This window comes from Molothrus ater, chromosome 19, assembly GCF_012460135.2.
Source record: "Molothrus ater isolate BHLD 08-10-18 breed brown headed cowbird chromosome 19, BPBGC_Mater_1.1, whole genome shotgun sequence".
In the NCBI taxonomy this organism is placed as follows: Eukaryota; Metazoa; Chordata; class Aves; order Passeriformes; family Icteridae; genus Molothrus; species Molothrus ater.
The window spans coordinates 8,505,504-8,517,741 of record NC_050496.2 but is presented as its reverse complement, the minus strand read 5'-3'; positions in this window follow the sequence as shown (position 1 = coordinate 8,517,741).

Sequence of the window (12,238 nt, the reverse complement as noted above, 5' to 3'; positions counted from 1 at the left end):
AAGGATTCTCTATAATTATTACATTATAGCTACTGTTGGGTTGCTCAGAGTACAGTAAACAATTGCTATGCTTGTTAGAGGCCATGAATACAGAAAAACATTCCTCCCTGTGAGGTCTGCTGTTAAATAATAACTTGTCATTTCATGGCATAGGGGAGTGAATGCCCTCAAAGGGACATTGCTCAAGCCAGTGATCCAGGTCTGTAACTTCCACCACATTCTCAGAGCTGCTCCTGGGCAGGAACAATGGATGTGCTGAGGGGCAGCACTGCAGTTCCAACATTTTGCACCTGGATCCTCTCCCTGCTGCCTCTGTTGCTATTTTGCAGGAGTACATAGGGACCCCCTTCCCCTGAAATTTGGGCCTCAGGATGAAGGGCAGGTGAGTGGGGAAAGCTGTGAATATAACAACTGTGCAGGGTCCAGCCCCCATAGGAGTGGCAAGAGAAGGTGTTCAGGCACACTGAGGTTAATAAGGAGTAATTTCCCTATCAGCAGGTCTAATGAGCACCTTTCAGCCATGTGCTGTCTCCTGTCTGCTGTGAAGGGAGCACTCACCAATGCCTTTTCCTCAGGGAATGCTAATGGTGTCTGTATCCTCCAGCTGTCCTCTCCAGTCACCTCTGGGAGCTTCAGAGCTTTGAGAGATCCTCTCCTCTGTTGTGTTGAAATTGTCTGATGCTGTTCTAGAACTACTCAGACACACAGACACACACAGAGTCAATACCTGTTTCCTTAGGAATCCCAGGCTTAACAACAATCACCTCACCCTTGTCCCAGATGTAACATGCAGTTGTGGTTTTCATGGTGCAGCAGAAATGTGGGGACACAGCTGTGGCTCAGATCAGTTAATAAAATGCAATTAAAATCTCAAGGCTGGAGCAGAACCCAAGAAATCTGATGGAGCTGCAAAAGCTGGGCTCAAGCAGTGAGCGCCAGCCAGGACAGGTGATGTGTGTCCCTCTGACATCCTCCAGTCCCTCTCTGTGGTGGGGGGACCTGCCCCTTATTATATGGTCACAAGAAAACAATAGAAAAACATGGCAAGTGTAAGAACTGAGTCTGGAAGCAGCTCAGCAGCGATGTGTGGAGAGGAAGAACACTTTAGGTGCACTTTAATGATGGTTTATGTAGATGGGAGAGAGATATGGCTGAGGATGAACACCAGTTGCCTCTGGGGAGATTGCACTGAAGCAAAACTCTGGCAGAAGCTACAGTTTTGGGAGCTCAGTTTGGGAGCTTTTGAATTCTCATCTTGCATCAGAGTGAAATATCTGCCCCCACTGTGACCTCAGTAGCCACCGTGGCACTGGGGGAAGGAGCCAGACTTGGATACAGATCTGACATTTCCCAGATGAATGGTGACCCCTGGGCCCTCCACTCCACCACCATAACACTCTCCATATTTAGGGGGAAGACGAGGATGATTGAAGGAGGGAATGGCTGTCTCCATACTCAGCCCTCCTGCTTTTTTTGGTTTGCATTGCAAACTCCATGTTGTTTTAATGTAGCTCCTTGTATCTAATGTGTTTTTATTGCTTTCTCTAATAACACTGACCAAGCACTAACAGCCAAATTAAACAAGCTGTGCCAACAAGCCAAACATTTCACTTCAAGCAGCAAAGAGGATGCCTCTTACCCCTACTCAAGCTTAGACATGTAAATGAAGGACTTCACTGCTCATGGGGACAAGGGGGCAAGTGGCTGCTGTGGTGCAGGGCAGGGCTGGGCAGTGTCCCTGCCCTGGGCTCCCTCCCTGCATGTGCTGGTCCTTACCACCCTGGGTCTGGAGGTGGGAGCTGGGCAAGGTAAAGGCTGGTAGTTCTCAACGTTGTCATGTAGCTTCCCATCTCCTGGGCTTTATCATGCTGGCTCTTGTGTTCTTGTGGCTGTAAGCACCTCTGAACCACTCTGACTTCAGTGGGAGCTGAAGTTCATGTTCTGCATCACTGAAAACCTTTCCATGAAATTAAAAATCAGCCCCAAACCTCCTCCCCTGGTGCTGATCTGTGGTGTGATGTTGACGTAAGTGTACAGGAGTTTCAGCAGCTGGGTTGCTGGCATTTTCATAGGACTTTTTTCTAATTCTCTCTGTCTTTTGCATAATATTCCTGAATTTTTTTTCACTGTTTGCTTTTCCCCAACATGTCCCAGCCTTCTTCTCTGTCCTCTTAGTGCTGTTTCCTGTTGTTCTATGTGATCTCCCTTGTTCCATCTTTTTTCTCTTCTCTGGTTTCCTCCCTTCCACATTAACCCTGGTTTGTTCACACTGGCTCGGCCCACCATCCCAAAGGGGAAGCATATCTGTTTCATTCCCTGTCTCCATTTCCCTCCCAGCCCCACAGCTGTTCCTTCTCTTTCCCATTCCTTCAGGCCTCTCTTCTGTTCCCAGAGCCATCCACTGCCTTCTCCTTTTCATCTCCCTGTCCAACCCCTTTCTTCCATCACTGGAGGTCAACAACAGAGAAAACAGAACATGAACCAGGAGGGGGATGTTACAGCCAAGAATGATGTGCCTGGGAGATGCCAAGTATTGTCTCACCAGTGTTAGTCCAGACTGCTTTCATCTGGCTGGGCGAGCTGAACCCACCAGCTCAAGCACTGACAGTTTCTGATGTTTTGTGCCACACAATCTGTCATTACACCTGAGAAATTCCAGCCTTTTGCTCTGCACAAATTGAAGGCCAAAAGCTCTGCAGTGGGGATGAGGTGGAATGTACACATCATTTCCAACTTTTCCCCACCATGTGCTGCATTTCCCCAGCTAAGCACCAGCATCTGTAGCTGCCCATATCTGTGCCTTGGCCTGTGTAATTATGTGGTTTTTAGTTCTGCTCAATCACAAGCAATCACGGAGCTGCAATTTCAGCTGGGACAGAAAATGATCTAACAAGTTGGCTCGTGTGCGATTACAGAAGATGCATTCTGCCACAAATTTGTTCTGCCACTGCTTTGTGCTCCTAAGTGGAAGGCCCCAGGGGGACAAGTGAACACGAGGGTGGCTGGTGTGTGACTCAGGTCTCTCAGCTGGGGCGAATTAAGCCTACAGCTTAGATGTGCAAAGAGCTTTTCACTCCGGAGGGAAGTGGGCTGCATTGTGTGTATCTGCCTGAGAAACAATCTGACCTGCATCAGGCATCTCTTTATGGATTTAGGGAATGATCAAATCTGGAAGGGGAACCTGATCTATCTGAGGTCAGCCAAAACCCCCCACAGCAACCCCCTGCGCAGCCCAGAAAGTGCATGGAGACCCCAGAGCTGCTGTTTCACTCCCTCCACAGCTGTGGCTGCATCTCCTGCCCCTTCCCCCTCACCTTTCCCTGTAATCCCTGACTCAGGCTTTGCCTTCTGCAGCAACAAAGAAAATGTCATCACGCAGCTCCTTGGCTGGTGCAGCGGGAGCTGCGATGGCCGCAGTCACGGCTGGGGACAGTGGAGCTCTCTGTGCCATTATTGTTCTCTGCTCCAAGCTGGAAGCAGCGAGAGAAGGACTCTCAGTCTGTCCCTCTGGAATAATCCCCTGGGACCTGAGTGAACCTTCTGTGTTGTGGGGTGTGCACCAAAGCCAGGTATGGCAATTTTTTTGCAGGAAAATAAGGACAGAACCCTCCACCTGAATTTAGAGTCAATATCCAGTTCTTTCACAGTGATTGCTCAGCAGTGATTGACATTTCAACTGTGTTTAAAAGGACAAGTAAAGAAATGCAGGAGAGGAGTAGGAGAATTTCCAGGGCCAGTGCAGGGTGTGCTGAAGGAGAAAACAATGCAGTGATTGCCCCCCTGGTCAGACCCTCATGGGGACAATTAAACTTCTTAGAGGGGTCTTCTTGTCAGGGTTTGGGACAGTCAGAGGATGTTTCCTCTGGGAGCAGTGATCTGCTCTCACAGGTTCCTCTCCAAACCTGATTCAGAGCAGTCTGGACCTCAGAGTGTAGCAAATGCCACAGGTGACGACTTTGAAGGAAAAGTTAGAAAACACTCTTAGCTTGCCTGTGCCCTTCCTAATGGAGATTATAGAATTAAAAAGTTATGTCCATTTCTGATCATACCATAATGTTCCCCTGCCAAGCTCCATGGCCCATGAAAATGCCCACTCTGCTCATAGTATTTAATTGTTTTAACTTTTGATATATCACCTGTTACAGCCTGTTGAGCATTTTAAAGCATTTCTTGCTAATGGATTTTCACAATGTGGTTTCAGGGATGTTGTTATTAATAAATGTAACTGCACTGAATAGTAATTTGATAAAGATGAAAGAGGCATTTATAGATTCCACTTCTCTTTCAGCTGTTGCTAGGAATTTTCACTCCTTCAGAATATATTGAATTTAATCTTGATTTTTTTTAAACCAGGCTATTATGCTCTGATTCTATAAAGAGAATATGAGTAGGGTTGAACCAGTTGTGAAGTCCCCTGTGAAGTCCCCTGTGAAGTCCCCAAGTCCCCAGTTCTTCTCAGCATATCAGAGAGGTTTCCTTGATGTGAGAGAAAACAAAACTGGCACAAGTATCCCATCCAGCATTGGTGGAAAAGTGTAAAGGCAGTTTGGTATTGGGGGAGGGTTTTTTTGCAAGATGATGAATCAATCTTAATATTGATGGAAACATGAAAAGGAAATAATTTCTCCTTGCTTGATAGCCAATATTTGCTAATGGTCTGCTCTCCATTTCGCTTTCATTGCAATGACTGAAGTGCTTTGTTGTGTATAAATTAATTAGGGACTTGCATCTCAGTAGTGAACAGTGAGTGATGGCTCCAGCGAAACAGGAAATGTGGAATGTCTAAAGGCTGGTATCTGCCACAAAAATGGCTCTGTAAACACTTGTGGCACACAATAATGAGAAGTACTGTGAGTTATGTTGGGAGTGCATCATAAAATTATCATATGGCTAAACAAGGGAAATTGTGAGGAGGAATGCTTGCAGAAGAAAAATGGGAAATGTTCTTTTCTGAGAAGAGAGCTTTGCTTCATTAAGATTTGATCCATGCAGAGACTGATGTCTTCAGCACAGGAGACAGGTATTAATCATGGGAAAGAATTTGTTTGCACAACCAGCAGAAAGGCAGTTTTCTTAGCAAATAAGAAAAAAATTACTTTTTTTTCTGAATTGAACTTCCAGTTAAAGATGCATCATATCCAAATGCAGAATCAAAAATGAGCAAAGGCAGCATGAAGCTGGAGGGGCTGAGACAGGGCTCCTGCTCTTCTCAGTTGCTGGCAATGTGACATTGTGCAGCTCCTTCTCTTTTCTATGGCTCTTCCATACCTCCCACCCTCTGTGTATTTTCTTTGTTAGCTCTTTTTGAGAGCAGAGAATTTCTCATAGCCCATGTTAGTGCTGCGTGTAACTGCTCCAGATGCTATGGTGATATGGAGAGTAATAGCTCATCTGCCACCCAGCTCATTCCCTCAGCTCATTCTTTTGCCAGGCTGCGCATTCTTGTGAATAGGCAGCTTAGAGATTGCTCTATAAAGCAGTAATATGGATCTGCCTCTCATAACAGGAATAAGTTCAATGAAATTCAGCAGGAATAAAATGAGTACTTGTTATAGAGGAACTGAGACATTCTCTGCAAAATACACAAACAGTACTTGAAATAAAGTTTAAAATTCAAGACAAGGAAATGGTGTGAGATGTCGGCTGCAACTTGCACCAGACTTCTCCCTGGAGATGAGTGCATTACATTATAATCATTCTGTTTTTCTGGATTGCTTTCCTTGCAGAGCAGGCTATAAATAATCATTATTGGTACTGCAAGGAGGCAGTGGGTTTCTGAACAACCATGACTGAATTCTTAATTTGTCAGTTACTTATACAATGCATCTGTTTTACTAATTATTTTAATGATGTTTTATATGCAAAGGAAAGAATACAAAATTACTAAGGGGTTTGGGTTGGGTTTGTTTTCTTTTTTTTAGATTCCCAGACTAATTGGAGGACAGCCTACCTGTGACTGTCTGTGTGTTTGTAAATCTTGGGTCTGGACTGATGACATTCAGAGGTGGTTCATGTGTATGGTTTAGCAATGTCAGCCCCGAGCCCCCAGCTACTCTGCAGACAATACCAATGTGCTACCAGCATCCCATGGGGGACATCTTATTACTGGAGGAGGATTCTCAGGAATGAAAATGCAGTTTTATCCTTCTCAAAGTGCCCCTTGCCAAGGTCAGCCAGGAGCACTTACTGCGAGTGATGCATTGTTAATATTCCCCTACCTCGCCCAGTGTGAGGCAGACATGGATTGCAGCTTCTGTCCTCCATTTCTTTGCGCCCAGCCATGCCCTTATGGACATCCATGGCCTGACAACTCCAGTCACTGAAGTCTGTGGATGTAAGAGATAAGGTATTGATGTAGAAGGGAGAGGAATCAGGACTGTGGCCAGAGTGCCATGATTTCAGGGAGCAGGGCTGTGGTCGCAGTCATGTGGGAGCTTGAGAGCAGAGTGCTTTAGTGACTGTCCCAGGGCCCAGCTCAGTCACTGTGCTATGGGCAGGGAGCACAGCTCCCTGACCTGGGATGCTGAATGATGATGGGTGGCCCAAAACATAGTTTGTGGCCAAAATGAGCTTATTTCCCCTTGCAGATCCCATCAGGAGAGCTCCTGAGGCAGTCCTGCTCTCCTCTGCCTCTCCCCCAAGGAATGCAGGTCCTGACCACACACACTCTCCATACAGAACCTCTGCCTTGAACTTTGTGCCTCAGGCTTCAGCTTTGTGAGCCCTTAGATAGCCCTTCTGCAGCTGCCTCGGGCCACACACAGTCATGAGACTCTGCTGGAGGTGACAAAGCTGGCACTGGGTCTGGGAATACCTCTCCTGTATGGAGTTAAACAGGTGAGCATAATCCACTGGAAGCCTGAGCACTTTGGCTTAGCACTTACCTGGAACAGGGTGGACGTGTGCCCACAGCCCCCTCCTCAGCTCCTCACACAGCATGGGCAGGGAAGCCTTGTCCTGAGGGGCTGGCAGGGCTCTGGGCACTGAGGGGCAGCATGAAAGGGTGTGTTTCTGATTTTGTATCATTTATAGGTGATGTGCTGAAGTCTGGCACTGCCAGAGTTAGACCCACCACAAACTCAAGACAACAATGTGGAGCATTGGTGTCTCCCTGCTCTGAGCTATCTCAGCTGGAAAGGCTTTTGGAAATGAAGACAAATGGAAAAGTAGCCTCTGGAGTTGTTATTACTGTTACTCAAAAGCCTCAGGCATCCAGGCTCTGGCCTGTTTGGCCAGTTGCTCTGTGCTGCTGAGGATGCTCTGCTCCTTTTCACTAGAAAGCAAAAGCAGTTTTGTGCCCAACAGCTGATAGACTTTCCTCTTGTTTTTTGTTGGTCTCCTCCACTGCTTTCCCCTGCAAGGGGGGAGCAAAGGGTGGTGCAGCCTGTGGGTTTAACTGGACACCATCCCTTTAATGTGGAGTTGTGTTTTTTCTCAGGGCCAAAAATAAATGCTACTGAAGGACTAAACAGACATGAAAAGAAGGCTTGGACACTTGGAAGACAAGACTGCTTTGTGTTTCCCAAAGCAAAGAGCCTGTTCACAAGGAGGTTACTTTTTTAGACAAACACTAGTCCTGTGACACTGCCAAGGTCAGTAGGTGCCCAGCAGAGCACTGTGAATTTGAGGCAGACATGCTCTGGGAGTGGGGCACAGCTTTTCTCCTCCTCCAGAGTATTTACAGTATATTAATGGAGAGGAGAGAAATTTGCTTTGCTCTGCCATTTCATCTCTTCTCCGGGGATGGAACATGTTTCAGTTTGCCAATGGAAGAGCTTCCATCCATCTTCCATCTTTTTGGGACAGCAGCATGGCCTTAGTGCTGTGGTAGGTCTCTCATGCTGTTTTGGGAAGCGAGGGCTGTGCTGCTGCCATTCTGCAACTCAGAAACAGGGAAAGCAAGGACAAGTCACAGGCAGGATCCTGGAGTGATTCTCATGGCAGTGGGGAAAGTCAGTGAGTGGGTGGGTGACCCTCTGCTGAGATTCAAGTCCCACTCTGAGTACACATACCCTACATGACAGTGATTTTTAAAGGGGTTTGGATGACCAATCCATTTTTATGATGTGTTTTGAGTGTTGGTTTCCTCTTTTCTAGAATAGGCCCTGTACAGCCAGTTTAAGCTAAGCCTCTGCTGCTTGTCCTGGCTGCATATCTGGAGCAGGTCAATCCAGGGTCTGGGTGAGCTTTGCTTTCTTCAAGAACCAGACAGAATTCAATGTGAATAGCTTGGCACAGGCACCTCATTTTCAGGTGAGCAAGGTCTGGCTGCTGCAGCAATCTCAGTGGGGTTAGGAGGCTTTGAACTTCACCTCAGGCACTTTACTAATTCCTCATAGATTGCAGTATGTTCTGAAATGTGATCTTTATGTCTCAGTTGTCTATAAAATAAAAATGCTGGTTCATCCTGAGAAAGGTTACAGTGTCTCACACAAGAAAGGCAAGTGAAGTTCTTTCACTGTCTCTAAAGCACTGAGCTCTTGAGTCATCCAGAGCCTGTGAAGACTCTGGTTAAGAGTTTTTAAGGGTACCTCATTAGGGCTGAATCTCCAGCACTGTCTGTAGTCACACACAGTCACACAGTATTCATCTCTCAAAGGACAAACGTTGAGAAATTAAGGGAACAAAGGAGTGGAATCAACTGCACTGAAGAGTTGAGGAGTTGAATGTGATGGGAACTGGATTCCAAAACTAGCTGGAACATGCAAGAGGACAAACCCTGAAGGGAAACACTCCAAAACCAGCCCCAAACACATGCAGGAGTTTGGTGAGAGCAGACAAGGGATGGGCAGAAGGTCTGAGCAGCAATGGGGTGTTTGGTTCAGGTGCAGCCAGGGACTGAAATCAGAGATCTGTAGGGGAGCCACTGCAGGGAATGAGCACCTGCCTTTGGAGCCCATCACCGAGGGCATGTACAGTCCAGCAGTTCTGGACCTGCTTTATGAGCTACTCTGTCACCTTTGCCAGGAGTGTGGCATCAGAGAAGAGTGTTGGGGCAAGACTGGAGCCACTATTTGCTTCAGTCTTCCCATTTTAATTTGCTGAGGTCAGAAAATATAAGGGTAGAATGAGAAATGTGAAAAGTAAAGTTGTGAACCAGATTTTGAAAAGGAAATGAAGCAGATGGTAGAAGGTTTCAGTAGATAAATACAGAAGAGGAGAAGAGGAAAAACATGGTTATTATATAGGGAGAGTGGGATTGAGATTAGACTAGTCTACATATGGTCCAAAATCAATTAAAACCACTTTACCCACATTTTCAGTAGAGATTATCATATTGGACAATGGGGCAAAGATGGGATTTCTAGTAGGAACATACTTAAGGGAATGAAAATTATCACATGTAAGACGGAAGGAAAAGCTTAAAGAATTCCATGTGCTCAGATCAAGGTGCCCTGGCAGATTTCCACCTCAGGATTTGGAAAGAACTGGCACATTAAAGGAGCTCAGCATAACCTCATATTTCTCTTTGATGACTGATTTTTTTTTTCCAAGACAAATGAAATACAGGTGATATACTCTATCCAGACATGAGTCAAGAATCTGATATTACACCACATGGGAAATTAGCAGTTGAAGTTGAGAAGATGGGGATTAGTGTGGATGGCAAATGCAGAACTGCTAAAGCCAAGGACAGGGAGCTCTGTGGGAAGCAGAAAAGCTGGACAGAGAGTGGAACTCCTCAAGGGTCAGTCTTGAGCCAGTCCTACTTATTTTGTTAATGACTCTGGCACAGCTGTAGGAATGTCAGAAAGAAATTTGCTGAGGACATGGGCTTTGCTAATCCAAAGAAGGATCAGAACATCAATCAGCAATAACTTAATGACAGAATTTGAGATAGAATAGACAAAGTATAAAGACAGGCAGTTAAAAATTAATCACTAGAATATCACATAACTCACTTGAAAAGGACAAAAGCAGGGTGGTTAAAAAAAACCACATAGAGAGAATTACTTGCTCTGAGGGATAACTGTGAGCCACCAATCTGATATGGAAAGGCAAACACAGTCCTAGAAGATACAGGTTCACTCATGTTCAAGGAAGATTAGCAGGTACAGAGAAGGGCATTAAGGATGATCAGAGGGTTTAGAACAAGAGGAGACTAGAAGAGCTTCATTTGTTTAGTTTCTCAAAACAAAGACTAGAGCAGATAGGATTGTTTTTGGTAAATACATCTGATAGGTAAAGATCAGAGAAAAAAAGAGAATTGTTTAAACTAAATTACGATGCTGGCACAAGAACAATTGATATTAGGGCTGGAAATTTAAGATGAAGTGTTGGAATAGGCTGCCAAAAAGCATGATATGATGTAATTGATTGTGATAGTGGGAGACTGGCTCAGTAATGCTGAGCCCTGTGTTCCTAGAAACGTGCAGCAGACAGGATTTTGGCAAAGTGGGCACTGGCCTCTAACAAGGAGGAGGAGCCCTGTGCTATTTGTGTGAGCAGGAGAAAGCATAACTGGCCAGTCACCAGCTTTGGAAATAGGGGAAAATAAGGAAGCTTTGATTTCAACAGCTAAAGTGAGGTCCTTTCCTCCTCCTCCCCTATGGGAACTGGCAAACTCAGCTCTTTAATGGTTCAAGCTCATCTCAGCCTTGCCTATAAATAGATAAATGAGATTCCTCCTGTCCCAGTGAGTAATTCTGACATCCTCCCGCTGCCTCAGAGAGCTGAGTCACAGGCACTCTGCACTCCAGTCCCTGCATTACTTACATGGTCTCAAAGGAAATTTTAACACATCCAATGAATCATCAGGGATTGGATCATGTTTAAAGTTATGCCATTGGCATTTCCCTTCCATTGTAGCAAGTCTGCCAATACCTAAAACTTTGGCTAATCTGGACTCAAAACGCATTGAGGAAATAGCATGTTGACATATACAGCTACTAATAAAAATAATAATAAAAAGTCTTTTTAAATTTGCACCAAAAAACCAAGCCATCCTTAGTGGATTCCTCTAGTGCTTTTGGACCTGCTAATTTTGTCAGACTTCTCCTTTTTCTGTAGCTGCTTATTTAAAGGAACTCAAAACTTGAAATATTTAATATTCAGTCATTAGGCCCCTAATTTAATCTCCTGTAGATTTCCTGCCAAAATATTATTTGCACTGAGATGAAGCTTGTAGCCCCATGCTCATTCTCTCTCAGAGACACACATTCCTGGTCTTACCCATGATAAAAATAAAATGCCTGCAAAGCAAAGACAAAACCAGAGCAGTGTTAAGTACAGAACACAGGGCAGTGATACATCACTGTATGAGCCTCATGGGGCATTGTCACTTGTCACCTTGCCTTCTCCCAGGTGGTACAGAGTGGTCTCATTGGCTTAGAAGCAACACAGCATTTGAAATCAGACCATCTCTCTCCCCCTCCCTCCCTCAGAAAACATCTGGAAGAGTGGAAAATTCTACAGCAGAATTTGGGGGCTGTGAAACAAATACAGAAATATTTCTCTCTGTTGGTTTTCTGGCTTGCCTTTCGTATCTTAGAACTGGTTGGGACATTTCACTCATTATTACCAGACTTGGTTTCAGTGAGAAATGCTAACATTTGCTGTTTGCTGCTGTGATTCAGTATTCTTAGACCTAAAACCTGGTTTGTTCTTTTGATAACCCTAGGAAATCTGTGTTAAATTTAAATAACATTTTTCTAGTACCTTTTCATCAGGCAGTTTCTGCCTGTGCATAGATTGTTAACAAGGTTTACTCCACACATTCCAGCCAGAGCTGCAGTCACTCCATGAGACACTTCTGTTGTGAGGCTGGTTGGGTTATTTATCAGCCCAGCACAGCCCTCACTGCCAGTTTGCTGCCAGCTGAAACTATACACATAGCATTGGGAACAAAATCAGTTCTAGCTCTGCCAGTGGACTTGGACATAATTCAGCTACCTGTTGACAAATGATGATTTGTTTAACAGCATAAACTATAGTATTTTTGTAACCAAAAGTTTTCACCCTCGTCTGCAGCTGGTAAAAAAACCTGAGGAATTCCCAGAAATTCCTCACTATGTCTTTTTCAAGTTTTCTTACAGCACTGCCTTGTATTGTTGTCTCTATGCAGGAAAAGACATCCTTAATGGGCAAAGCAGTGGTGTCTGCATGCTGCTGGAACAGGGCAGCTGCATTCCTTGGTGCCACTGGGCTGCTGGGTTGGGCTCTGCAGCAGCAAAACCCACTGGACAGTTGGCTGTAAGGATGCTCCAGGACAAGCCAGAGGCCTGAAAACAAGCCAGGG